Consider the following 23,897-nt stretch of genomic DNA (forward strand, 5'->3'; position numbering starts at 1 on the left):
GAAGACGGCAAGAGCAAAGTGCACTCATCAGTGAAATTAAAGATAGTTTTCTAACACAACTCGGGTTAGTTACGTAATTGCTGTCGCATGTTGTACATCATTGCTGTCCTAGTTACGACATGTTGCATCAAACACGAAGCTACTACGTACATTTGAAAAAGGCCACACAAGAACGAAGGAGTATTTACATTTTAAAATACAGTATAGGTTATAGTTTTCCTTTTGCCATAACAAATCAGTCAATCAAACAAAATGAAAAATTACTATATAAAGAGATGACATGGACCACATCCAGTTTCACACTATAATGTAGGTTTAAGAAAATCCTTCATAGACAGGATGTAATTCAGTCACATAAAAAGGCTAGACCGAAGAACCCGAGCCAGGCTCTGTCATGTCATCCAAACGGTCAGCATGAGGAAAAAGTTTAGGAAAGCGTCGGTCACAAGTAGGAGAGGAGACTGTTACAGGGTCAATTGGGGCCACACACGTATACTGGACAGACGTAGAGGCGACGCACATAAGTGCAATACGATATAAGTAAGCCTGCCAACCGAGTCCCATGAACCAGCCAGAATCAAGAAACTCGAAGGCGCTTTGGACAGATAAAAGAAGTGAATGTGCGAGGAAAGAGTGATGACGACTTGGGATGTGGGGAAGGCACTACATCTGGGTTTGCAGCTGCATGAAAAAACAAACATAGAAGTGAGAGCCATTTTGAGAGCGTGTCGCTTGAAGGGTGTAAAGAAACCAAACATTCATACTGCAGGAGGTGAAATTGCCAGAGGTCTCGTGCAACCAAAGAAGCTCGTCAGAGGTGTCGCGTCTCACGAGGTACCAAATGGTGTCAACTGTCAAAGTGGGAGGGAGCATCGATACACATGTTGAACACAATCATTATAGCAAGTAATGCTAAGCCACAGAGAAGTCGTCTTCTTCTTCTGTTCTTCCGCCGAGATACGAAAGTGTGCGCGCGTCCGTCTAGACAACAGATGATTGGTCTGCTTTTTGACCTATCGAAGTGCAGTTACCAGCACTGATTGTAGCTAAAAGTGTATGCTCAGTGAATCCTCTTTCTTAGAGGTGATTATTCACGAGGCTGTGCGATACCTTAACAAACCTGGCTTTGGTAGGTAGACCTGAATGGATCCGGTCCATTGGAGTGCCTGCAAAGACAATCTCAAAAATGGATAGGCCACGCATGCATCCTCAACTATACTCGACTGCCCATAAAATTCTGAGAATAATTTCGGTCAATTGTGCTGCTACCGTTGACTTCATTTCTTACTTAAACATGCCCTGCCATACCTAGACAGTATTTTTTTCAGCGCATTGATCGTTGTTTCATCAGCACAGAGTCAATATGGTCGAAACCATTATCCGCATTATACTAATACATTTGTATGATCTTTGAGACTGATAATCAAAACATTACTAAATTAAATGCATAAAAAGTTGGGGTTTGAAATTGAGAAAATGTATCTTTGCTGACTGTATGCCAATATCAGCTAAGAATTGCAGTAAGGCGCCTGTGTGCCTTTATCCACCATAAACATTCTATTGTCGACAAGTCTTGTACTTTGTGTAATTTGTAATATGTATACCCCATGTGGAAAGCCACCATATCATACCACGTTGACCTAGTGACAAATGTGTAAAATGTAGTCTTTATCGCTTCATATGTCAACCCAAATAAGTGAATGTTCCATTCGTACTCACATACACACCTACGGGCAATTTAGAGTTGTCAATTAACCTACCACGCATGTTTTTTGGGATGTGGGAGGAAAGCGGAGTGCCCGGAGAAAAGCCACGCAGGCACGGGGAGAACACGCAAACTCCACACAGGCGGGGCCGGGGATCGAACCCCGGTCCCCAGAACTGTGAGGCGGACTCTAACCAGTCGTCCACCGTGCCGTTAAGAGAGAACACACCACAAAAAAAGAAAACCATAAAATCTTATCAAAATATCGTAATGAAATGCAGTTTGCAGCATATAACATCCATTTTAAGGATTAAATATCGCTTTATGTTGAAAATGTTTAAATTGTCCATCCATCCATCCATCCATTTTCTACCGCTTATCCGAGGTCGGGTCGCGGGGGCAGTAGCTTTAGCAGGGACGCCCAGACTTCCCTCTCCCCAGCCACTTCATCCAGCTTTTCCGGGGGGACCTGAGGCGTTCCTAGGCCAGCCGAAGGACGTAGTCTCTCCAGCGTGTCCTGGGTCGTCCCCGGGGTCTCCTCCCGGTGGGATGTGCCCGGAAAACCTCACCAGGGAGGTGTCCGGGAGGCATCCTAAATAGATGCCCCAGCCACCTCATCTGGCTCCTTTTGATGTGGAGGAGCAGCGGCTCTATTGTGATATCCTCCCGTATGACCAAGCTTCTCGCCCTATCTCTAAGGGAGAGCCCGGACACCCTGCGGAGGAAACTCATTTCGGCCGCTTGTATCCGGGATCTTGTTCTTTCGATCACGACCCACAGCTCGTGACCATAGGTGAGGGTAGGAACGTAGATCGACCGGTAAATCGAGAGCTTCGCCTTAGCTCCTTCTTTACCACAACGGATCGATACAAAGTCCGCATCACTGCAGATGCCGCGCCGATCCGCCTGTCGATCTCCCGTTCCATTCTTGCCTCACTCGTTAACAAGACCCCAAGATACTTGAACTCCTCCACAGGAACATGAACAAAGTTCTGTCGGAGGTGGGAGTTGAAACGCCTTCTGACACGGGGATTCTGCCAGACGTTCCCAGCAGACCCTCACAATACGTTTGGGCCTGCCACGTCGGACCGGCATCTTCCCCCACCATCGGAGCCAGCTCACCACCAGGTGGTGATCAGTTGACAGCTCCGCCCCTCTCTTTACCCGAGTGTCCAATACATGCGGCTGCAAGTCCGATGACCACAAAGTCGATCGTCAAACTCCCGAGTGCACGTCTGGACACAAAGTCCTTGATCATCATCTCTACAGTCTTGAGCGTGTTCAGCTCCAGGTTGTGTAGGCTGCACCACAGCTCCAGCCGCTCCACTTCCTGTCGATATGCAGACTCACCACCGTCTTTCATGAGGCCGATGACATTGGTGTCATCTGCAAACTTCAGTAGTTTGACAGTTTGTGCCAGGAGTTTGTGTCGAGGTGCTGTCGTTCGTGTAGAGAGAGAAGAGCAGCGGAGAGAGGACACAACCTTGGGGTGCCCCAATGCTGATGCTGCGTGTGGATGAGGTGGTCTGTCCCAGCCTCACCTGCTGTGTCCTGCCTGTCAGAAAGCTGTAAATCCACTGGCAGTTGGCAGGCGAGACGCTGAGTTGGAGAAGCTTGGAGGAAAGGAGTTCAGGGATGATGGTGTTGAACGCAGAGCTGAAGTCCGAATGTTTTAAAGCCAATGTTTGGGCTAATGCTAAGGTTGAAAATGGATTCGGAGATGAGGGCGACAGCCCTTCCTTCTTAATAGGACGCGCAACATGTGAATTCACAAAACTTCTTATGAAGACCAATCATATTAAGATTGTAGTCTCTGATACTATCATTGACTAGCAAAGGTTTTGAGGAAAGTGATCCAATATTCATTAGACTGATTTTCATTAAAGTGGGCTGATTGGTTCTATTTGCCCTCAGAGTATTCAAAGTAGTAATATTAATAAGATTGCGTCGTCGAGAACCTGTATTATATTTCGGGTTGCTGTGGGCGAGGCGAAGGATTAATCTGATCTGGAATCTGATAGTTTTTAGAAGAGTGCTTAAAACTCATGACACAGTACTCCCTCAGTAGAAAGCATACCACTCTGCAATGCATTAGTGGGCGGTGGATCAGAATGTGTCGTATGTCGCTCTAATCTACAGATAGGACTGTGTGTGTTGTTAAGAGTCCAGCATAGTGCTAGATAGCCTTAACCTTAAAGACTCCACATCTAATCTAACAAGCTTGCTAATCACCTGTGGCCCAGCTTGCTCTAGTGTGTACTGTCACGGAAAGCTCAAACAGTAGTCTATGTTTCTTGAAAGAGGGAGAGCGCCTACCCCTCCGCCCTCATCAAGCAGGGAGTCCTCCAGAACGAAGGCCAATTATCTACAAACTGTAGTCCCTGTTCGCTACAGAAGCTAGCAAGTTTATAAACCCAGTTCTACCAGTATAGCGTGCAAATTGCACATCAAACTATACCCACAACTTGAACAAAATACATCTTACCTCAAGTGTGTTTTGTGTTACTGGCGACGTGTCTTGCGTCTGGAACTACACACGTGTTGCCAAGGCAGTGGCGCCGGACATCAGTGATGTACGTACCAAAACTTCAAACACGTTTTTCTCCAAACTAGGGATTCCAACTTGGCGACATTAAAATTGCTGTACATTTGTGTTTTTTAGGTACTTCCATGTATGATATATCATTTCGAAGGGTATTAAATGTAGCATTGGAATATATGAATATCTCAATTTGCATGTTTTGACCCAGGAGGACCTATTAGCCAGAGTCACAGTCACATTGTGCTCCCGCTTCCCACCTTGCTAAATTTTTGCTTGAGGATGTTGATCTTTTGGTGTCAAACCGAAATGTTTTCAGCCTACAGTAATTGCCGCACTTTTTACCTTTGGAGGAAGGAGCGTGTGTAATATACAGTATATGGTGCCTTTGTCCCTTTCTGCCACTGACACTATATGGTTGGGCACTTAATTTACAATCCTTGCAATGACAGTAACAACATTTATGCATGGTTTCCTTTCTGTTATGCAACCAGGTTTCTTATAAACTGCTTGCATGTAGAGCTGAGTGCAAAGGAAATGTAGCTTTCCCACTGACTTCCTTTGCAGGTGCTCGTATAGCCACAGAAGTCGATTTTACACAGAACCAAATTGTACAACAGGCCTTTGGATGGGAGACAAGAACACTACAATCTCCTCCCCTTGGACATCTTTACCTAAATGGAGTGGATGTCTTCCAGTCTCCTTACATTTCCTTCACAGACATCATAGTCATGATATTTGTTTAGAAAGTCAGATCACCATTCATACATCCATATATCATTTTTTTATACCTCTTATCTTGCTCTGGGTCGCTCTCTTTTTGTTGTTGCTTTTCACAGTGGTATGGGGATACAAGTTGTCCCAGTGCTTAGCTCTAGACCACGTGACGTTCTCTAATTGTGCCTGTGCGTCATGCTATGAAACCAGCTCGCCGTTGATCGTTTTTCCTCGACAGGACTGGACGTCCTCGACTTGTTGAAGGTCAAGACCCCACAACCACTTTTAAAATGATGACAAAGCATAACTATGCCAATGTACCACTGGAAGTGTGGCATGCCCACAGCTCATCCTACATGATGTTTGCTGCGTTGTTTTGTGTTATTGGAAAGGTTTCCTTTTGGAACATCGTGCTAATTTCCCTTCAAGTCAATATGACTTAGTAAGTGAGTAAGTACGTATGACCAAGGAAACGTTCAATTATGACAATGTAACTCACGCCAACGCAACTTGTGGGATGCCGGCTGCTTTTTTTTGCCCGTACTCGGATCCGGACTTTCACAGCAGTATACAAAGTACCGATACATTACGCACACGTCTGTAAGAACATTTACATGTTGCTTGGGTTTGCGCCAGTCCTCTCGGATGCGTTCATTCTGAACTGTACCGGGGTGTTTCTCTGTCTCCTACCCATGATGCATCTGGAGGCTTGTCAAGGCAATGAAAGAGACCATTGTTCAAGTCACTCTCGAGGCAAGAACCCTGCCCTTCTGACACAGGGTGGGAGAAACTATTCCCATCAGACCCCTGGAATGTGTTTCAATCTGTCAGAGCTGCATGAATGTGCTGCTCTCCCTTCAATGTGTTCATATTTGGCAGAGAACAATAAGACTGAAGACTGCAAGATGCCTTCATTGCTTTTTGCTTCTTTACTCCTGTTTCTTCTTGGAGCCCGGGAAGCAATGACTCCATCTTGAGCCAATCTAATCCACTGAGTCAAATGATATATTTTCTCACAAGTTTCCTTGTCCACGCAGTTCCACAGAAATGCAGAAAAGCACAATCCCCGAACCACACAAGGTGGACTCATGCTCTTCGATGCTTTTTCACGGAGCACGAGTCCCTGTGCATTGTCACAACAGCGCACGCTTTGCTTCAATGCGTGTGAGAATAATTGATTGATTGTCTCAGTTCTCAGCTTTCAGGCCACATACAAGCCTAATAGTTCTGAGCCTCCCCAATCAAGTGCCCTATCAGTCAACTGTGAGTCTATTTTGAACCTTGCTGTACTGCATCATGTGTCAACCCTTGCCATTTTGTTCTTTTGTTCGGCTGGAAGGGATAGCTGTGATGATGTGTGGCCCAACGTCTCTCTGACAAATGATCTTGCCGTTGTCTCAGGGGTGAGGTTAAGTGGGCGGCTCGACTGTAAGGGCCACAGTTTGAATCCCGCTGCGGACAACACGGAAACAGTGTAACTTGTTCTTGGGGGGATGAGTCCGCTTCTTGGCTACTGTAGAGGTGCATTTGAGCAAGGCACTTTCCCCAACCCCCGAGTTCACTCTAACATCTTCCTTCCATGCCTGCGTAAATGTGATTTGGGTCTATGTGTTAAATGTGCAACACAAAATATATACAGCAGAGTGCGAGTTGAATTTCTCCTGAAGGAACTAGAATGAGCATTGAAAAAAACAAATGTACCTGTTGCATTTGCTCAAAAAAAAATGCTGGTTTTCTTAATTAGGTTTGATGTCCCATGTTCCAACAGAGCATATGTGCTGCATCTGTCATTTGTGCTCTCTGATTGGGTCCAGATTGTTATTTTGAAGAATGTGGAAAGTCGTACAAGTCTCTTTCCTGGCTGCTCAGTACAATATGGATTAAGTGACGACAATAGTAAGAACTCGAATTGCGTGTGAATGCTGAAATTATTATGGAACAATGTGGAACGATATTGATTGATATGGACTGATATAGACTGTGTGCCTTGCGACCGGTGCAGTCCGCCTTTCGCCTCAAGTCAGCCGGGATAGGCTCCACCGCCCGCGACCCTGAACAGGATAAGCAGTATTGAGAATGGATGATATAGAATAGTGTTGAATGATATGGAATGTGCCGGCACGGTGGACGACGTTTGCACATCTGCCTCACAGTTCTGGGGACCGGGGTTCAAATCCACGGCCCCGCCTGTGTTGAGTTTGCATGTTCTCCCCGTGCTTGCGTGGGTTTTCTCCGGGCACTCCGGTTTCCTCCCACATCCCCAAAACACGCGTGCTAGGTTAATTGACAACTCTAAATTGCCCGTAGGTGTGAATGTGAGTGCGAATGCTTGTTTGTTCGTATGTGCCCTGCGATTGGCTGGCAACCGGTTCACGGTGTTCCCCTTGAAAGTGTCTTGTGCTATCGTTATTGCCTTCAGTCGAATGGTTGACTGTAGAGACGCTTCTCTCGGCTGTTCTTTGTTCAAGGATCCGTTGTTCAAGTTGGTCTTCCAACTCTGGCCACCTCGCCTTGTTCCCGCGGAAACTCTGTTTTGTCTTCTTAAATTGGCACAGTTCATTCTCCTGCTTCCTCCACTTCCGAACCATAGATTCCTTGATTTTGAATTCTCTCGGGGCTGCTCTATTCCCATTTACAACCGCGTAACTGGGAGCCTGTAGTTTGAATTGTGCCTCGTACGCACGTCTCTTCGCCGATGCCATTTTCGGGGATCCTTAGTCAAACAAATGTTGTTTAGCAGCATACCGATAGTACAGTATACCTACCGGAGGCAAGCGTACGTACTGTACGTAGCTTTACGTAATGTTCTCGAATTGCTTTATCGCTGCCAGCGTACGTAGTTGTACGTATTACGTCCCTATGTCGGCGGGAAATGCTCCGACAGTCAATGAAGCCAAAATCGCATTTTTACAGATTTGGGCACACATAAGGCGCACTGGGTTAAAAGGCGCACCGTGGATTTTGGGGGAAATTAAAGGCTTTTAAGTGCGCCTTATAGTGCGGAAAATACGGTAACTCGCGGATGAACTTGTTTTTACACCTACATCATAGGTGTCAAACTCAAGGCAGATGCAGCCCGCCACATCATTTTATGTAAATCATGCTCGTCAACTTCCGTGAGTTTTGCCAAACTCTGTACCCAAATTCCAAATTGTCATAATAATAATAAACAATAATTTTGAGATACTGCATGTTTCTGTTACCAAACCCTTCTTCTACAGTCACTTAAACAATACTTGAAGAAACTATTATCCTTGTCTTCTGATTTCAAAAGTAGTGATCCCTCAATTTGTTGTGTAATGGTAAGCATTTATTTTGGTGATGATTCAACATTTATATGGTTTCACTCTTCTAAAGACCCCCTGAGGGAAATTATAACTACAAAGCGGCCGGAGACAAAAAAAAGAGTTTGACACCCCTGAGCTTCATGGTCATGCAGAATATTAACAAACAGGACAGGTTGGCAATGGACAGGACAGGACAGGACAGGACAGGGGTAGGGAGCAAAAGAAAGGACATAATAATACAGGCTTTGTCATTGTGAGTGGCCCAACATCAAGTAGATCAAGTACATCTATCAGTCTGGAAAGGGTTACAAAAGCCATTTCTAAAACTTTAGGATTCCAACAAACCATAGGGAGAGCCATTATCCTCACATGGACAAAACATGGAACAGTGGTGAACCTTCATAGGAGTGGCCGACCTACAAAGATTACCCCAAGAGAACAGCAATGACTCATCCACGAGACCACAAAGGAACTCAGGACAACCTCTAAAGAACTGCAGGCCTCCCTTGCCTCAGTTAAAGTCAGTGTTCATGACACAACGATAAGGAAGAGACTGGGCAAAAATGGCATCCTTGGCAGACTTCCAAGGTGAAAACCTTTTAGAATATAAATGTAGATAATTGCAGACTATTAGTGTTCATCGTAATTGTGTACTGACTTATTGTAAAATGGCTATAGATTGACAGGCAGACTACAGAATACACATTGTAATGGAAATTGATCAGAACAGGCAATAGGCCACTGATGGCTATTCAGTCCCGAGGTTAGTTTGCACACTTTGTGCCAAGTGACAGTAAACAATTGGCCGTTCTTATTGCGAGTGCCCGCCGCCAGTGTTGTAAGCGGACCCGAACGAGTGAGATGCGATGGTCCTTGTTCAGAAATATGTTTTGAAATGCCAATATTTTACAAATTCCAACGACATGCCAGGGCATGTAAACTTAGGAGCGCAACTGTACATATTTGTTTAATTCTGTTACGTGACAATAATAGATGCCAAAAGGTTTTTTGAATTATATTAAATGAATTCGATTTGACTGAGGTATTGATTACAAGTAGAGGTAGATACAGCAACTTCGCTACTTAAATATATATATATATATATCACAATAAATAGACACTATATGATCTTCTGGACAATTGGAAAAAAAAAAGAACTATGAACTCGTTAATTTTGGGAATTGTGAACTATGAACTGAAGTGGGAACTAGTTCTTGTCGAAAACAAACTTTCCCAACACTGCCCTGCCACTCTGTTCATCTGAAGACCTTGTTCGTTGCTTCGCTACGCTGCCTTTGTGAAAGCTCGATTAAGCTGGAAAGCAGGGAATCCAACTACAAAAGGAAACTCTTGGTGTTGATTATGCTAAAATAGAAAAGAGCTTATTTGAGCAATTAGCACTGCTCAGTTTGAATCAAAATATTCGCAAAGAATATAAATGATTTTCTCCTCCATTTGTCAATGTTGGGGATGAATACTAGTATTGTGCATTGTTCAGTGGTCAGTTAGTGTTGGACAATAAGGATTGTGTCATGTGTGAGGTGGATTGTGTGTGTGGGACTCACAATGTCCTCAGACCACAGACTAAAGTGGAATTCACTTTCAAATCCAGGCAAACGCTCTCGATCTTTTGGACCTCATCTAATAGAATGAAAACAAAGCACACTTTTTAGTCAATAAATACAAGTTTCATCTTTTTTTTTGAAAAAGGCAGACATTCTTGAATTAAGTCATAAAATAAAATAAAAAGGCAGAATTCATTTGAATTCCAGGTCGGCTATACGTGTTTTAAACAAGCTCAACTGGTGAAGTTTCAGAAATCAAACTATGAACTATAAGGGCAGAATTCACTCGAATGACAGTACTTATGTTTTTTTTGTTTTTGTTTTTATATAAACAAGTTGCACTTGTGATGCTCATTAACGGCACTTTTGTGATGCCCTCAGTTTTCTTTGAAAGCTCTCCACTAGTTAGTCTGAAAAGTCTTTTCAGCTAGCCTGTTGTGCACCAAATAAGAACAAAAAAAGCAACACCTTTTGACAGTTTGAAAGCTTTTAAACAAACATAGCAGTATACCGACAGTTTCGAGACATAATAAAGAGGCAAACATTAAGGATGTTAGCCCCCCAGCCCCTTCATGTTTCATTTCAGCCAACAGCGCATGAAACCGATAGCAGGCTGATTGTCTGTTGGTTTCAATCCACACAGGCGGGGCCGGGGATTGAACCCCGGTCCACAGAACTGTGAGGCAGACGCTTTAATGCAAAGAAATTCAAGTACATCAGGAAATCAATTCATCGATGAACTTTTTTTAGAAAACGCATGCATACAGTACACAATAAGACAAAAAAAGGAAAGTAGATCTGGAAAAACTTCAGATTTGATGAGCATAATTACTTCTTACCCGATTCCCTTACAAAAAACAATCTGAGACATTTCACCTGCACTGTCCAGTATGTAGGTATTTATTTCACAGTCACACTAGATGAATTTTTGGCCAAACATTTGCCGAATCGATTTCCAACCACTGAATCGTTTCAGATCGTATCGTAGAAGTGTAACTAAAGCGGACTGGTAGCCAATGTAAGTTAAGTTGGCCGGTATCGGAGTAATATGATCAAACTTCTCGGCTGGGCGGGGTCCTCAGTCCCCATAGTACAGGCGCAACAAGTACATGTCACTCCTGAAGGTTAGTGTGAATGCGCGAGACGGTGTCAATTCAGTCGCGTGCGTCCTCCGATACGGATGGGACTTGTTGGCTTGCTGCGGGGGCCGCTCACTCGTTGCGATCAATAACATAACTGCGCGAACTTCCTGGGTATCCCCTCACTTGCACTCGATTTTTCAAAATGTGTGGAATTTACATAGCCACTCGCATCACACTTCCGTTGTACAGCCAGGTCCTCTACGTCTGTCCTGCATGCTTCCCCTTCCCTTCCTTGTCCTGTCCTGTCCAGTCCTGTCCTACGTTGTCCTGTCCTTCCTTCACAGTGTGTAGCACTGCTGCCCCATACAACACTGGAGTCTAATGCGTCATTGTCATAGGCATATACATATTGATTTACTTTCCTCATCTTTATTACAGCTAATGTCCTGTTTCTTGTTGGATTCTCTTCCTATATTATTTAGTTATCTTATAACTGGCACTCCCCTTTAAAACTTTGTTCTGTCTAACTGACCACAGTGGCAGCTTAAAAAATCTACTGTGGCACAGTAAAACTGTTCCGGCATAAAAGGGATACAGATCCTCCTTTCTGTTTGACCTAACAGCCGAACAAAACTATTTAGGTTGCACTTTGCTAAAAAGAAGAGATCAGTGCCAACACGTTCATCTTGGACCATGTAGTTGTCCTGTTCATCATCGTTTTGGCATCCTGAAAGTTTTAATACAAAAAGAAAATGTATGTAATTGTAATTACTTACATTACAGGGAGGAAATGTGTAATTAAATGAGTTGCGCTTGGAAATTTCCATGACCACAATTTTAGATACATTTGAAAAATAACTGCAAATGCTCTTTTTTTTTTTTTTCTTTTTCTTTCCATATCACGTCCTCCTTCCAAAGGTGACGCTTGTGATTTGCTCTTGGTCATGTGCCATTCTGCTGTAGTCTGACTGAAGCATGACAGAAGCACCACCTTGTCATCATTGAGATTTGGAAAAGGTTAGACTTAGCGCTACACTTCGGAAATTGGAACAGAGTTTCATCTTTATAATTTAGGTCTTTTTTGGGGGGGAATTTTCACTTATGTGGTTTATCACATTGTGTAAATTGTGCATATTTGTCATTAGGTCAACATGGTGTTCCACATGGTGTGTGTGTGTGTGTGTGTGTGTTGTCGTCGTCGTCGTCGTCGCTTAGGGGCTTAACTGTAGGTAAAACTACTACTACTACTAAATTTGGCCAATCTGCCAACACGCATTGGGCCAGCGTGGCAGATTAGGGCCTATTTACCTGCGTCATGGCAGCACAAGAAAAACACAGCCCTCCTTCCCCGGAGGCCTACGGCAGCGGGCAGACAAGCTTGGCGGCGGAGGGTGCCGAGAGTCACCGGCCTTGTTATGTCTGCTTACGGACAACGGACTTGGCTATGCTCAACCAGAATACGGTTACTCCGACACACATTTTCGCTCAAACCAAAGGAGCATCTTTAGAAGTAGCAAAAAAGACATCAGGCACAAAATCGTATTTTTGGGACACTAAAGGATGATTCTGGACTAGAAGAGCTACAACATGAGCCATCAAATGGGATATAATTGGACTTTGTGAAATACGTCGCAAAGATGACGCTAGGTTGACTCTTGCTAATGGCCATCTATTTTATTACAGATGATCAGAAAGCGGATGCAACGGTGGAGTTGGTTTTATTACAAACAAACGTATCGCCAATTCCGTTACCTGCGTCAAAAGGGTTTCCGACAGAATCGCCACGTGTGTCATCGCTATTAGAAAGCGTCACTCGCTTCAGTTGATACAAATATACGCGCCGACCATCAGCCGCACCGAGGATGAGGTGGAAGCGTTTGGCGAAGATTTATCCCGCCTTTATAGTCAATCCAAGCTTAAATTTCCAATAGTCATGGGTGACTTTAATGCCAGGATTGGCATAAATCAGTTGGATCCCACAGAATTGGATCACGAGATGAAAGAGGAGAACGCTTAATAGAATCTTCTGAACGAGAAGGCTCATCCTTTATCAATGTGTTCTTTAACAAGAAATGGAACAGAAAGCGGTCATGGAAAAGCCCCAGAGGTAACACGAGCATCATAGGCTACTTCCTGTCCAACGACAAAGGGATATTTACGGATTGCGCCGCCCTAAACAAATTGGACATTGGAAGTGACCACAGATTGCTTCGAGTCAAAGTGCAAATCAACTGGCAACTTGAATGAAAGGAACTTCTAAAGAGCAAGCTTACCGATCGAAACTTAATTCAAGAAAGAAGCGACAAGTTTGGCTAATCGCTTTAAAGTTCTTCTAACGCTCGAAGGCGGATTTGTCAACAAACAACGGCGAAATTGTAAACGGCATTGTTCAAACTGCTTACAAAGTAGCGCCATCAACGAGAAAGACGACAACCAGAATATCCAAAGCTACTTTCGACTTAATGAAAAAGCGACGGGAAATGAAGAAATATCAACAAAATTGAGTATGTTGAACTGTGCAAGACAATTCGGATAGAAAGATACGAGAAGAACTGAGAACTTACAACCTTTGGCTTGTTTAGAAAATGCTTGAAGCTGGACATGGAATAAAAAAAACGTTAAACGCGCATTCATTTGTCACAAGAAAATCGTTTTTGGTTTGAAAACGGCAGATGGAACGAAATGTCACATCCGCCAAGAACTCGTACAACGAGTTAAAAGAATTGTATACAAACCAGATCCAGTTCCATGTATCCTGAATGAAGAGGTTGAAAACGCTATTAGTTCACTTAAGGCTGGAAAAACTTGTGGGCCGACAGAACAAGCGGGTTTTCATAGCGGATGATTTGGAGAGCTTGCCACATGAAGGGCATACAGGAACCAAACATTCATGCTGTAGGAGGTGCAATTCGCAGAAGTCGTGGCGATCATACGGAACCAAAGAAGCTCGTCGGAGTTGGTTCAGCAAAAAACAAAAAAACAAAAACCATTCTGGACAATCAAAAAGCGGTTCATACCGGACGGAATTTGGCCCAATGGGTATCGACTTCAATACTGGACAAATATCCTCAACGGCATTCGTGCAAAGTGGATGCTGGCAGTGTTGGCGGATGGGCAGTTTAGGTTGAATTGTACCGAATTAAGCTTCTATTTGCTGCTAGCCCAAACGCTGGGATTTGACTTTGGGATTTGGGAAATGTCAAGCAAGAGGAAAAGAACATCACGCACAAAGTTCAATTTGTAAGAAGGACGCAATGCAAAGCACCTCTGCGTGTTGTGAAAAATCTGTGTTCTTGAACAGAGTTAAGCAAAAAGGTTCCCAATTAGTTGTGTGCCCACAGATCTAGAAGGTTCTTTTTCCCAGACCAAATATCCACTAGTGAAGATTGAACCCTTGACAAATTACAAATGCTCTTACATTTCGGGTGATTCCTCGATCACCTCCCCTGAGGCCCCAAGCCAAGTTACACCATGCCCGGTCTACTGTACATTTGTTCAAGCAGTTCCAAACTGCTCCACCTTAGGTCCCAGACCAAACATCTACAACATCTAACGCGGGGAATAGATCCTCAGTCAATTACAAGTCGTGATTCTACATTTCAAGGACTTCAATTTTCAATTGATCTTTGTTGTCATGACAACAAAACCAACACAAAAAGAATATAAACAACAGCGCCGAGAGATCCAAACGTAATGCTAATTCTGTCAATGAAATAACTAGCCTAAGCCAAGCAGTGTTATCAGTGGCAGGCGTGTCTTCATTGCAGAAAAGGAAACAGCAACTCTGTTTGAAAGGCATGTTGAACTTGTAAGCAATCGTGTCGTTAGCTACACAAAAAAGCAATCAAAAGCAATCCATTTTCTTCATTGTGATTGTCAAGTGTATTCGGCTTTGTTGTATTGGTGTTGTTTATTCAAAATCTCGTCCGTTGCGGTGCAGAACTGCCAATGTGTTATCCTTAACCGAAGCGGAAATTAAGTTCCGATAATTTGCATTCGATCTTTTCTAACAAACATCAGAGAGAACCTGCCAAATGTGTTGTGTTCAGTTGTTGTTTTCAAGGAGGGTTGAAATTCCCATCCCAAATCAAGGCAAGAGCCCTTTTTTCCTTGTTTATTTTTGGACTTCCCGTCGCCTCACAATAGCCACTTCTTTGTGGCCGTTAGAAGGCTAGCAATTAAGATGACGCGCCGCCTCACAATATTATCAGTATGATTCCAGACCGAAGGCTGATAAAGGCCAGAGGGACGTCCATACCGTTTGCGTCAGGTCAGCTCAGAGAGATTAGCTGCATGTCGTGGTTGTGTCACTTCCAGAAGTGTTGGGATTTAATAGGATAATTACATGCACGCTGTTGAAAAGGTCTTGTTTTTCACACTCGCTGCTTTGCCCCCCCCCCCCCCCCCCCCCCCAATCCCCCCAATCCCAGTTGTGTCCCTGAAACATCATGCATGATCTTTACGGTTGATTATGCCCTTATCCCTCATGAAAGTTTACTGTGCGAAAGTAATGACAGTTCAGACATAAAACCACTTGACTAAGATGAAGCATTTTGTTTATTTTGTATTTTTAATCTGGCCTGTCTGTGACATTATAAAACAATTTAGGATTAAGCAGGTCAAAATAGCCTCCTCAGAAATTGCACCCGGTGCCTAAAATCACTGGCAAGTCTGCCAGGATTTGGGTGAGCGTAGAGGCTAACCTTAGCCGGGAAATGGCGGCGTGATAAAGGATGGCCAACGGTGTGGCGTCCGCTGTGTCCGAGTTGCGCAGCGCCCGATGCGTTGAAAAGTGGAGATTTGCATACGTTCCAAGAACTGGGTGCTGCAAGAAAAGCCAACATCCGGCCACAGCATATCACCCAGTATGTCATTTTAGTCAATGTGTGTCTCCTCCACAAATAGCGGCATCCTGACCGTGATTTTTCCTTCGATTCAAATATCCACGCGCCACTTGTTTTTGCTCTCATTTTGCATGAGCTGAAGACAACCATCAGTCTGCGTACGTAATCCCTCGCTATGTCACGGTTCATTTATCGCTGGTTCATCAGTGCTTCGTTGATTTTGAAGTCAGTGTCGTGCAATCGTTCGCCTGCACATCTTTGATAGGTCAGTTGATTTCAATATGGCAGCAATGACTTACAAAAAGTCAATTGGGCTAATGTTCTCAGCGGAGTACCCGAGCCGTTTAAAACACAAGCAACAGTCGGAGTTTTAGTCAATAAATTTGTAAAAAGTAGCAATTTTAACCTCGCGAATAGCGAATGCACACACTCATAACAAGATTGACAGGAACAAATGCAATGCAGGAGCAAAGTTTAGCTTGATTTTCAACAATTTAAACAATAGTTTAAAACATCACCACAGGTGAATTCAGGGTCCTAATAATGCATTTTGCACACTACATTGCCAAGACCGTGAGTGTGAGGAGTAGTGCAAATGGTTAACCAAGGAAATCCATGTCCGCATGGCCTATTGTTCACATCGTTAAAAGTTGGACACGCCTAAAAGGAATGTGCTCGTGTTGTGTGTGTGTGTGTGGATGGCCACCTCAAGTGGACAAAGAAAATACCGTGCAGTTTCACAAATTGGCATTGGAATATATATATACACGGCACTACATCACTGATTTCATTTATTGCGGGGGCTTTGTGGAGTACAACCCTGGCGATAAACTCGGCTTTACGATGCAGAAAATGTCTCGCAATTATTATTTACAAATCTTTTGAAATCTGTCTCCGTGATCACTTGGCGGGATAATCCATCCAGCTCACACAGGCTTGCCAGTGGAACCTCATGAAACCTCTTCGCCGATGTGGCTAAACAGTATCAAAATCTCCTAGCCACACGTCCGCAGTTAGCCACAAGATCACATGTGTTGATGTGGCTAAACATTTAGCCGCACTCAGCCAGTCCTTGTCACTGGGAAGCTGATAAGCTTTAACGACGTGGGCCCAATTAAAACTACCTCGTCATCAATCTGGGGCAGGGCTCAAATTCAATTAAATACTCTTAATTGGGATTTGTTTGTTTGTTTGTTTCCTTCTTTTTAAACAAATATTGCGATTGCGATTTTGCTTGTGTTTTTTTTTCCCAGGAGGAAGTTTGTCATCTTCAGCGTTATTCACTAAACACAAGAAAGAGAAATGATTCTCAAGTATGACCCACACAACATTGAATAAACAACTCTTTCCTGTCGGCCAGGCCTAAATGTTAGGATGAGTTCACATCTTTATTTTACTATCGAATTGTCAAAATAAAAATCTTCAATCTCAGTAGAAGCTCAATTCAATGAAATGTAATATCCATCTAGGATTTCTCCGGGTACTCCAGTTTCCTCCCACATCCCAAAACCATGCGCGGTAGGTTAATTGGAAACTATCAATTGTCCATGGGTGCGAATGTGTGTGTGAATAGTTGTTTGTTTATACAGTATGTGCCCTGCGATTGGCTGCCGACCAGTTCAGGGTGTAGCCCGCCTCTCGACCGGAGTCTGCTAGGATAGGCTCCAGCACACCCGCGACCCTAGCGAGGATAAGCGGTACGGAACATGGATGGATGGATATCGAAAACAGAATTGTGGACTTGCACCAATCTGCTTCATTCTTGGATGCAATTTCGACATGCCTGAAGGTGCCGCGGTCATCTGGTCAAACAGAGGTTCAGCCATCATACTGCTCAGGAAGGAGACGGGTTCTGGGTCTCCAAAATGAACGTGCTTTGGTCCCAAATGTGCATAGCAACCCGAGAACCAAAGCAAAAGACCTTGTGAAGATGCTGGCTGAAGCTGGTGAGAGTGCGTCATTATCCACAGTGAAACGAGTACGGTACCGAGATCGACTGAAAGGCCACTGTGCCAGGAAGAAGACATTACTCCAAAAGATCAAATTGAACTGTTTGGCCACAATGAGCATCATTATGATCGGAGGAATAAGAAGGAAGCTTGCGAGCCTGAGAACACTATCACCACTTTGAAATGCGGGGGTGGCAGCATCATGTTATGGGGTGTTTTGCTTCAGGAGGGACTGGTGCACAAATACTGAGCAACACCTCAAGACATCAGCCAGGGAGTTCAAGCTTGGACGCATACTGGCAAACTGGTTTCAAAGTGGCTTAAGGATAACAAAGTCAATGTTTTGGAGTGGCCATTGCAAAGCCCTGATCACAATCCTATACAAAAAAAAAAAAAAACAGACCTGAAAAGGCAAGGTGAGCAAGGTGACCTACTAACCTGGCTCAGTTACAACAGCTCACTCTGGGCGAAAGGCGGGGTCCACCCTGAACTGGTTGCCAGCCAATCGCAGAGCACATATAAACAAACAACCATTCGCACTCACATTCACACCTACGGGCAATTCAGAGTATTCAATTAACCTCCCATGCATGTTTTTGGGATGTGGGAGGAAACCGGAGTTCCTGGACAAAAACCCACACAGTCACAGGGAAAACATGCAAAGTCCACACAGGTGGGATTTGAACGCGGGTCCTCAGAACTGTGAGGCAGGTGTGCTGACCGGTTTCCCCTACCATGCAATTATTTCTCAATCAAAATGTGTCCACCGTGTCACCGCAATTTGTTCTCAATCATTTCTTGGTTTTAAAAAGCATGGTACACATTTTGTTTTCGGTGTCTGATATTTAATGAGCTTGACTTAATGGCATTTTCCAGGTTGGTCCATCTATTTGCCAGTGGCTCAAATCTGAGTGAAATGATTTGGGTTAGTCATCATCTTGCTGACTGGTTGTTAAGGTGCTAAGTCCACATTCTGATTGTGCACACAATGCATTGTGATAAAGACTTTATCTTCTCACGTTGAATTATATCATCAATACTATGATCCAAAAGCCACTAAACCACACTTGGTTTCATCTGTGTACACCTGAAACTACGTTTGTTGTTGGTTTTTGCACTTTTGCACTTGACTTGATCCAGTAATGTTTGTGTGATTTGGAAATATGGTACAGCGGAACCTCGATTTAATGGATTCATCGGGCAAAGGGGCAGTCCGTTAAATTAAAGCACTTTTTTTGTGGCCTAGAAACACCAGTACAGTACAAGATTATTGTAAATAATTATTCAAAGAAGCTTTAAAATGTTTGGAAGGTTATTCAAACTTACCTCACTGGTGCACTGGACACACTTTTCTGGAAGCGCTCTATGCTCAGCTCCTCCATTGGCACGATGCCTTCGCTTGTCAAATATTGTCATCGATGGATTGTTTGCTGTTCACCTGCTCCTTTGCTCCTATATGAATTTGAATTTCTGTAAAATCAGTGCATTTTTAACATAAGGTTAATGCAAACGTTGATTTCATGATAGTTTTGTTGTTGTTGTTTTTTTACATTGATTAAGCTAATGTATGACTCTCCAAAGGTTGAATCAAGGCAACGAGACTGTCTCTCATTACACCTTTTATCCAAAAGGTTTGGTTTTAAATGTTTACGTGCGGAGTCTCCCTATTTATGGCTCTGGTCAGTGTGCCCCTGGGGTTGGTCGTAATAGGGTTTATATAATAGGGGGGGGGGGGGGGGGGGGGGGGGGAATATGAGCTGTACACACCTGCACACTGCCAGAAGTAAGACACGGGCATGCAAAATCTTCTTGGAACCTCCGACCCTGGTCACCACCCCTTCTAACTCCTTCCCTCAGGCAGGTGCTATGGAACAACGCAAACTAAAACCAGGAGACCTTCCAATTGCTTCTTCCCTCTTGCCATCAACTTCGTAGAGTTGACTTACATCTCCGTGGGTACACTTCTACGTTATTTGTGCGCTCGGTAGGTAGAGCAGGTCGTCCAGTGAGCGAAGGGTCTCCGGTTCGAATCCCGGCTGCGACAGTCCGCGTGTCGAAGTGTCCTCGGGCAGGACATTGAACCGTGTCGTACTATAGTGGCTCCAACTACCGGAGACAAATTCCTTGTGTTTTGTAACATACGTGGCCGATAAAAACGGATTCTAAATTCAATCCATGAAGACATTACATTGAAACAAAAAATCTTTCCTTGGCTGATAATCTATCCAGACGACACCACGCTGTTGTCGGGAGGTGCGGGGGGTCCCGGCCAACTTCATGCCGGTTTAATTTGTATCGACATTGTTGCCTACATTAGTCTAGTGTGCTAACAATAGGATCTGAACGTCCTTCCATGTGTCCACTGCATTAATGGGAACATTCAGCTCGCCCAAAATACACATGAAATGAACACAGAATATGCATGAAAGGCTCCATCTGTATCCTTTTTCGTTTCCTGCATAGAGCATAAATGGGCCTTTAGCGTGACAAATTGCAGGTCTTAATAATCGGTGAAGTCTGCAACATACTGTGGGAGGAAAAAGTAAGTGTATGTGAACCCTTGGGAATTCAATTTCTTCATAAATTGGTGAGAAAATCTGGTCTCATCGTCATCTAAAGAAGAAGAAGAAACGGAGTCTGCCGAGAATGGTACTACAAAAACAAGTACACGTTCTCACACACACTTGTATGAAAACTAACAGGAAAACATTCACAGGGCAGCCCAACCTGGAGTCCTACTGTGCTAGTGATAATAATTACACATTTCAAACTGACACATTGAAAACAACATATTTATACTACAACCGTGGCTTTGTTAGGGCTAACACAAACAAATTAAACAACCGTTTCTGTGTAAAAATCTCATTACGTGGAATGTAAGAACTGTAAAATCGTAAAAAAAAAAATATATATTTTCCTGATGTGGCAAAATTAAAAAAAAAAATAATAAAAATATTGACACACCTTCACTGTGAGTAACCATGAGCTGGTGTAATTGTCATTTCATTCTTAAATACTTTCCCAAATAAAACAAATGCTCAACAAAATACGCATACCAGGAATGACAAAAACAAAAGATGAACAATTTCTTTTCATGTCGGCTCTGTTTATGATCAAGTTCATAGACGCCTATTTTTATGACATCTGCAAAGGAAACACTTGTTGCTCAATTCGCCTCCTCCTCGATTCGATGCTTGCTGATCCATACGCATTTAAGACAAACGAGTTTCTCCTGAATATGGCAGCGGCAGAACAACTTCCCGAGAGAGAGACGTAAGATCCACCTTCATGTCTCACGGCTAGGGGGGGGAACACCTCCCTGTCGCTCCTGGGGAACTAGAGTAGGAGGCTGGAAACGGGGAAGTCTGGGCTTCCCTAACTCGGACTGCTGCCAAGGCAAAAAGTACAGCGTCACCGATAAAATCAAAGCAAGAGTTGACGTAGCAGAAGTGGAAAAAACATTTCACCTGCATTATTGGGTGAAATAATAACTCCCCAGTATCCCTGGAAAGGAGAGCTCTCAACTCCTTTAAGGGACCGGCTCCAAGCCGCTAGTGCAGATATGTGGATGACACACAGGTTGAAATCGAAACCCAAGAAGTGCAACCCTTCACCGAGCGCATTAACTCATTGGAGAGAAACATCAAGAGAGTTGTCGTGGATACTACACTATGCTACACGGAAGATATCCCCGGAAATCAAACGTGCTATACTTTTCATTGTGGCATCGAAGGGCCAAATCGTCGGTCGTGGATTATGTCGCACGACAAGAGGTTTCGTCATTCTCGACAAAATATGTCGGGCCCGATCTCGGAAATCGGCTGCGATGGCTAATCGGGCCAATATCGGGGTTTAAATCCTCTAGTCTGATGGAGGCATTAGTTGGAGCATTGATAGCTGAGTTTGCCACACAAACGCTGGCTAGTGGGTCCTAACTCAGCCTTGTTGCATGAATTGATCAAGCCCGCTCAGATGAGAGGCAAAACGTCTCCTAAGACAAGTCAGTCCGGTTGCGATCGGAGAATCAGGATACCCGACGAATGAAAGATATATATCTAGTAAGTCAAATCTGAAAAACAATTGTTCCCTTATCACTTACAACAATGAAACATTTTTGTTTGAATGTCATCATTATTTTTCTTATGTTCTAATGTGTTAAAAAACAATCAGCCGATTAAGCAGTCAGGGCCAAATTTAAAACGGGTGTCGCGGCTCACGAAAGTTTGGCAAACACTTGTCTGCCGGAACATCGTCACACAGCAACACATGCGTGTAATATACACATGCGGCATTTGAACGTGGGTGATGCCTCTGCGTCAACGATACGAGAAAACTTTCCATTTGCCTTTTTTTTATGAATGTGGTGGTTGTTTTTCTCAGTTTCACACCAGCCTTTAACACTTTCATTTTAAAGTCCCGTGTCTCATCAACCGTTGTCATAATAACCCTAAAAACCGATTGTTCTCTTGTTTATAGGGCAAATACTTCAAAGGACCCTTTTTTTCAATGTAAGATCGTGTTTGTGCTTTTCCGTGTTGTTTCATTTTTTGTCCGTTTTTTTAAAATGTTAGATTTGTTTGTATTTCTTCATCGGGACTGCGATGATTTTAGGCTGAAGCTGTGTCATCTGCAAGTGAAAGTGGGAAGAAGAAAAAAAACCAAGGCCACGTTGACTCATACCAGTTTGCTGGGGGGAATCCCGAAATAAAATGATCATCTAGTGAGTCGAGTCTTTTTTAGGGGGAACATTGTTCAATCAAGATCAGATGAACTTCATACTTTACTAATAATAGCTTCATTCAATGTGTTTTATTGCTATCTCAGACCACAGAGGCCAAGCAGTCACTCCAGTCTATAGATAACATGTGCATTGTGTTACCATATAAGACAGCAATATGACTCACCCCACTCACTGACTGAGCTACTATGTGGGAAGTCATGATTCATACAAGCCGCATTTAAAGCAGGCAGGGGCCGAAAATAATCTTGCATGCTGTCATACAAACAAACACACACGTACCTCGCTCGGTCGGCCACCTTCCGACACTCGGTGGGAGACGGTAGAAAGTCGTCGCGGCAAAGAGGGGAATAGCAAGATGGCTGCCTCTGCGCCGACACCTTTTTGAGGTAATGCAAATATGTGCGTTTCAAGACTTGATGGGAAATGAATGGTAATATGGTCGCATGCTGTCCGAAACTTCAAACCGATGACGTTTGGTTTATGTCTTGTCCTATCCGAAAATCATAGCTTAGAAGGCGCTCTTAATATGAAGTGTTCACGACACGGCTGGAATCCGTTGTCGGCGGGCTCTCGCCGCTCGCTCTTCTTTTGTTAGCTAGTGGCTAACTTCAAACCCTGTCATCCACGTGTGTTCTTCTCGCGGGAGTGCGCCAAAAAAGGCTCCTTTTTCCCGCGGACATATTGGCGCACAACAGCTATGCAGGTGGTTCCACTCGTGTTCATTCTTGCGACACGCCGTTCTTTTGTTTAGGTGCTGAACGCCGGGACGCGTGACGTCACTTTCCCGTGTGCACGTAAAACGTTCTCGTACAAATGAGAAACAAATGTTTGAATTTGTATATTTGTGCCCATATTCCTTTAGGGGCTCTGTAGTAAAAAGCCATGCTTGAAAATCCCATTTCCAAAGTTATTGATGATTTAAATGAAAGGATTTTAAATATCAGACAAATTAAACCCAAGTGAACTTAAAATGCTGTTTTTAAATGGTGAGTTCATTTATGTAAAAAAAAAAAAGAAGAAACGATTTACTATTTTTCTGATAATTACATTTGCTTAATTATCTTCAAGGTTAAAGTTGGAAAACGGTGCAAAAATCTAGCAATTTGTGAAGGGGGCTAATACTTTTCTCACGGCACTGCAAATACACTCATTTCATGGTAGTCCAATACAAATATTGTACAACAGAACCCGAGGTTAACATGATTTTACCAGCCAGAAAAACATACATTATGGTATTTGTTTATTACGGATTATGTCCATAATACTTTGTGGCAATTGAAATAAAATAAACGATTTGAATGAAATGTATTGTGAAAGACGCACTGTAATCATTTTGCTGTCAAGTTGGCCTACTTTGAGAACTGACTTCACAAAATGTCCGACATATCCCGTTTGAAATTGGTTGTTTTGTGAAAATGTGGTTATTTGTCTCTCTGTACTTTTGGGTTCTACTGACTATATTTTTTTC

General features: G+C 43.5%; 1 protein-coding gene and 1 long non-coding RNA gene across 7 annotated transcripts in view; one reads left to right on the plus strand and one right to left on the minus strand.

Annotated features, from left to right (window-relative positions):
- Positions 1 to 23,897, plus strand: part of bach2b (BTB and CNC homology 1, basic leucine zipper transcription factor 2b) — a 92,434-nt gene that overhangs the window by 14,206 nt on the left and 54,331 nt on the right. Inside the window, exon 1 of one of the 6 annotated variants that reach the window (XM_061753725.1) lies at positions 19,457 to 22,815. The exons of the other annotated variants lie outside the window; for them this stretch is intronic. The gene's annotated coding sequence lies outside the window, so the exon portion shown is untranslated. Of the gene's footprint in view, positions 1 to 19,456; positions 22,816 to 23,897 lie in introns of those variants that run through there. 6 annotated transcript variants of the gene reach the window in all.
- On the minus strand, positions 559 to 23,580 carry LOC133468169 (uncharacterized). The gene is made up of 4 exons (XR_009785424.1): positions 22,709 to 23,580; positions 19,015 to 19,140; positions 9,814 to 9,889; positions 559 to 681 (listed from the first exon to the last, which is right to left on the minus strand). It is a non-coding gene; the product is annotated as an uncharacterized LOC133468169 (long non-coding RNA).

The sequence above is a fragment of the Phyllopteryx taeniolatus genome, chromosome 18 (genome assembly GCF_024500385.1).
Source record: "Phyllopteryx taeniolatus isolate TA_2022b chromosome 18, UOR_Ptae_1.2, whole genome shotgun sequence".
NCBI lineage: Eukaryota > Metazoa > Chordata > Actinopteri > Syngnathiformes > Syngnathidae > Phyllopteryx > Phyllopteryx taeniolatus.